Here is a 5876-nt window from a genome sequence, read left to right on the forward strand (position 1 = left end):
TTATTATCATTGCATCTTTGGATCAATGGCCTACTTATTAATGTATTTTGTTTGTATCAAATGAAATGTTTGTAGTTGTCCATACTATTTGCACAGAACATATATTGCACAGATCTTTTTTGTTCAAAATTTATTTTGCACACAACATATATTTGCACAGAACATCTATTTGCACAGAATTTTAACAGCAGGAGATAAACATAGATAACTTCAAAGTGCCATACATAGGTTCACAACTCCATACATAGGTTTTAACAAACATAGGTTCTGAGTGCCATAATGTCATAAATAAAGTGATGTAATGTCATAGATAACTTCAAAGTGCCATACATAGGTTCACAACTCCATACATAGGTTTTAACAAACATGCACTTGCATACAGACTTCAAATTTGAGCATTTAGTAGTTCCCACTGGCATAGAAGTACCCCTCCATCCTCTTGCTCATGTACTTTGTCCTCTTTGGCCTACTGCCTGCAGGCTGGCTAGTAGAAGCTTTTGCAGAACTTCTTGGAGGCTTGAACCTTTTTGCACCCCTTCCAGCAGCAGTGGAAGATCTTGCACCTCTACCAGCAGCAGTAGGAGAAGAACTAGCACCCCTTCCAGCAGCAGGAGTAGTAGCAGACCTTGCTCCCCTTCCAGCAGCAGCAGGAGTAGTAGCATACCTTGCTCCCCTTCCAGTAGCAGCAGGAGAGGAGTTTGTAGTAGATGATGATGGTGCACCCCTAGCACTTCCAGTAGCTGATGAAGCTGCACCATGGTGCCATTCTGGTACAGTCCTGTTTGCCTGTAATCAAAAAATTAAACAACTTTATAATGATCAGTCAATAGAAATGAACATTCAAGTGATTTCAAAATGAAAATACCATGTGCTTGTCCTTCCTGATTTGCAGATCAGGCCTCAATGGCTTTGGACAACTTGTGTACTTGTGTCCTTGCAGCTTGCAGTTCCCACATGTTATAGTAGCCATCCTAGATGTCTGCTTTGCTTGAGGTGGCTCAAACTTTCCTTTTTTCCTTTTCTCTTCTGCTGGCCCCTTCTTGTCATCTTTGAACTGTGGTGGTTCAATGTCAGGTGTTGGAGTTTTCACCCAGCTATCTGGACCAGGAACAGGGTAAATCACTGGCTTATATGCCTCCAAGTACATAGATTTCTTGAAAAACACATTGATATGATCCTCTGGCAGCTGTTTAGACCTATAGATGGCAGAACAAGCATGTTTGCAAGGAACTCCAGTGATGTCCCATTTCTTGCACCCACATGTCTGTATGTTTGTGTCAACACCATAGGTCTTGTCTCCACTAGTGACTTGGAAAAGTCCTTGGCCAGTTATGAGTGCTTTGCAATCCCTTGCATACTTCTTGTTCATCTCCAACTTCTCTGCATAGGTTGGTGCAATCTCCCATCTAGCACATTTTCCACCCTCTCTCTTCTGGTGGAACCTCACTAGCAACTTGTCCTTGATCCCATTGATCATTGTGACAATTGGCTTGTTCCTTACATCTAGAATGTACTTATTAAAAACTTCACTTAAGTTATTCACCACTAAATCAGTTTTGCAATTAGTGTCCATTGCATGCCTAGACCAAGCTTTAGCAGGAATTCTTGACATCCACTCCCAAGCAGCAGTGCACTCAGCCTTCATGCTTTCCATGGCCAAATTGAAGTCATGTTCAGTGTAAGCATAGGCAGCTGCATCCATGCATCTCTTCAAATCCTCTCCTCCAAATCCTGCTCTCTGGAAGTTTGCATAGATGTGCCTCAAACAGTACCTATGATGGCAGTTTGGGAATACTGCTGTCACTGCATTGAGTAGACCCTGCATGAAAGTGAATTGAAATGATTTTAAATGATTTTAAATGATTTTATATGATTTTATATGAGTTAATATGATTTTATATGATTTTATATGAGTTAATATGATTTTATATGATTTAAAATGATTTTATATGAGTTAATATGGGTTAATATGATTTTATATGAGTTAATATGATTTTAAATGATTTAATATGATTTTATATGGGTTAATATGATTTTAAATGATTTTATATGGGTTAATATGATTTTAAATGATTTTATATGATTTTATATGGGTTAATATGATTTTATATGATTTTATATGAGTTAATATGATTTTAAATGATTTTATATGAGTTAATTAGATTTTAAATGATTTTATATGGGTCACCCTAGTCACCCTAGGCTAGCTATGACTAAGTGTCGACAAGAAGGGTTACGACTCGACACCTACCAACTAGTCATGATGGCATCACTTTGATGATGGATATGTTCTATGATACCACATGGGTCACCCTAGGCTATCTATGCCTAAGTGTCGACAAGAAGGGTTACGACTCGACACGTACCAACTAGTCATGATGGCATCACTTTGATGATGGATATGTTCTTTGATACCACATGGGTCACCCTAGGCTATCTATGCCTAAGTGTCGACAAGAAGGGTTACGACTCGACACCTACCAACTAGTCATGATGGCATCACTTTGATGATGGATATGTTCTTTGATACCACATGGGTCACCCTATGCTATCTATGCCTAAGTGTCGACAAGAAGGGTTACGACTCGACACGTACCAACTAGTCATGATGGCATCACTTTGATGATGGATATGTTCTTTGATACCACATGGGTCACCCTAGGCTATCTATGCCTAAGTGTCGACAAGAAGGGTTACGACTCGACACCTACCAACTAGTCATGAACAAGTAAATGAACTAAATGAACATGTAAATGAACAAGTAAATGAACTAAATGAACAACTAAATGAACAACAAATGAACTAACCTTCTGTCTATCAGACATGAATGTGTACTTTCCAAACTTGCCCTCTTCACTTCCCCCTAGAGCATACTTTAGCTGTGTCAAGAACCAGGACCAGTTAACTGTATCTTCAACTCCAACCACTCCAAAGGCAATGGGGTACATATTGTTGTTTTCATCCCTTCCAGTAGCTGCTAGTATCTGTGCACCACTAGTCAATTTGATGAAGCAGCCATCTAGACCTATGAATGGCCTACATCCATTCAAGAAGCCCTCACAACATGCATTCAAACTGAAAAATAGACCATGGAACCTTGGTCCAGCAGTAGGATTTTCTCTGGTTCCACTAACAGTAGTGACAATGCACCTAGATCCAGGATTTGTAAGCTTCACAGTCTCCAAATAGTCTCTCAGCCTCTTATATTGCTTCTTGTGATCACCAAGCACAATCTCTTTTGCTTTCTTCTTAGCCCTCCATGCCATCATCCTAGGAATCTCAAGCCCAAATTGCCTCTTTGCCTTGTCAACAATAGCAGGTACAGTAGTGTTGGGATCTGATCTGATGGTCTCAAGCATTTTGTTGCCAAGCCACCTTGAACTAATCCTAGTTTTCTCAGACTGGGTGGGACATGTGTGCTCCAACCTCATCTTCTTAATGTAGAAAGTGGGCTCATTTGTTATCTATGCTGCTACCATGTAGAACTGACAACCATCTCCCTCACAGCAAACAATTACCCTATCACTGCAGTTTCTGTGGTATTTATATCTTCTAAGTTGTTTCACATGCAAATTGACAAGGGCCTCTCTGAATTGGTAAACATCTTTGAAACAGAGCTTTAGCTGGAATTGCTGTTCTGGATGCATCCTGTCCTCATCATACCAGACCCTAGGTGGTCTTTTCTTAGCCGTACTCCTTCTGCCAGAGCTGATAAAAAAGGACATTGGTTCATTTCCATCATCATCTGCTTCAAAGCCTGTATCTTCTTCTTCTGAAGATGGAAACCAATCAGGATTAATGCTTGGACCATCACTAGAGTGGGACCTACTAGTAGGACCTGGCCTCTTTGCCTTCTTCTTAACAGGCTCAGGAACTGGAATCTCTTGGGCCTCCTCATCATCTTCTTCCTGCTCCATGTCATATATATCTTCAGGATCTGTGTCCCCCTCACAGTGTGTACTTGACATATATTCAGCTCTCTTCCTCTTTATTTCAGAAAGAGTTTCATCTAGCTCAGGTTCCTCTGTCCTCCTATTTGCAATTTGTTCTTCTACATACTGCACTGAATCTGAGTCATCTTCTTCTTCTCCTGCATCTAAGTGGTCAACATCAACTACAAAATCTTCATCACTGCTTGAACCTTCCTCACTAACTGCATTGTCCTCCTCATCAGTGTCCATGCCTACAGGAATTGCTTCCTCACTAACTGCATTGTCCTCCTCATCTGAATCAAACTGAAAATCAGCATAATTGACACTTACTTCAGTGTTAAGCTGTGTCCCAAGATGGAACTGATAGTTAGGAGGAACTGATTTGAGTGGCAAAAAATTTACACTTTCCTGTGTCCCAAGATGTAACTGACAGTTAGGAGGAACTGTTTTGTGCACAACACCTGATTCAGCAACAGCAAAAACAACAGGTGCCTCTTTTTCTATTTGCTGTGCATGTTGATCTTCTCCAACCGCTGGTTCAATAACTACCTTTCCCTTTCTAACTGTCAGTGACAATGTCTGGGTGCTCTCAAATTGTCTCACCATGTGAACTACTTCAATGTTGCCTTTAATCACACAAACACCTTGCAGCCCTATATTTTCATCTTTCAAGTAGCAAAGACTGTCATCCTTACAATATCCATTGCTGACCATTACATTGACCAAACTACCATAAGTGATTTCTCTTCCAGACATCTTAACAAGAGCATACTTCTCTCCAGGAAACTGGAAATAGATTGACCATAAATCTTCAGGCCTAAAATAGACATACAAATGAATATGAACAAGTCAATTGTATTAACATAACTGACCATTATATCTGACAATTATAATGAACTATTTTAAATTATAGTAACATGGCAAATCAGTACTAACATTACTATCAGTGTAAGCAAAATTTTAAATTACAGTAATATGACAATGCAGTGTAAGCAATTCAGGCCTAAAATAGACATATATTAACAAGACAATATCTACAAGCCTAATATAGCTCAGACTGGTTACAATGCAGTGTAAAGCATTACAATGCAGTGTAGTGTAGCAATACCATAAATGAAAACTACAGTGTGATTTTCTCCAAAAATTCAGAACCATACAGTACTACTAAGATAACTGAAACCTAACTAAAGATGTGATAGTCGACAAATATTCAGGACTACAATCACTTCTAAATGACTAACAAATCAATGTTTAAAACAGATCCTGCAGTAAGGAGGAAAGATTGAAAGAACAGATTTTGAAAGATTCAGATTACCTAGCTGAAGATGGGACGAACGGGAGCACATCCGCGGGACCAATCTGCGAAGCTGCTTCCTCGGTACCATGCTCCGGCGACAGGCCCGCCGCCGCGGCAGACTCTGGATCTAGGTCGCAGCCGCCATCGGTGTGGGGGCCGATGACCCCGCATTGCGAGCGCAACAGCTTCTGCCCTGAAGTAGTACCAAGGCCCTCGCTGCTGAGTGTGGCGTCGCCGCTTCCGTCGACTCCGTGTGCGCCGTCGCCGCCGGAGCTGGTCGCCATCGGAGCAGAGCGGGGAAGGACTGAATCGACTGGATTGAATCGAGCGGGGGAAGGGAACGGCTTGACCTCGTAGACGGGCGCGCCGAAACGGCCGTCTCTCGCCGTCTAACGGCGTCCGTCAACACGTGCCACGTCAGCCCGACATGCGGGACTAACCTGTCGGATTCGCTGTTTTCGGGGCTAAAACGCAGCGTGAGTGCTCCGCGTTACAAATTAGACCCATTGTTGGTGGTTTTGTGTGACCTGCCTGAAATGTGGTACCGATCTGTTACCATAGCCCATAATGTGGTGGTTTTGGGTAAATAACTCTGAAATATCCACATGGGCACGGCTTTAATCTCAACCATTGATTTGCCTTGGGAG

The 5876-nt window shown here is 41.5% G+C and overlaps 1 pseudogene; it reads right to left on the reverse strand.

Annotated features, from left to right (window-relative positions):
• Window positions 1-399: 399 nt before the first annotated feature.
• Window positions 400-4688, reverse strand: LOC147978336 (uncharacterized; annotated as a pseudogene).
• Window positions 4689-5876: the final 1188 nt, after the last annotated feature.

Source organism: Triticum urartu, chromosome 3A, assembly GCF_056163025.1.
Source record: "Triticum urartu cultivar PI428250 chromosome 3A, HENAU_Tu73, whole genome shotgun sequence".
Lineage (NCBI taxonomy): Eukaryota > Viridiplantae > Streptophyta > Magnoliopsida > Poales > Poaceae > Triticum > Triticum urartu.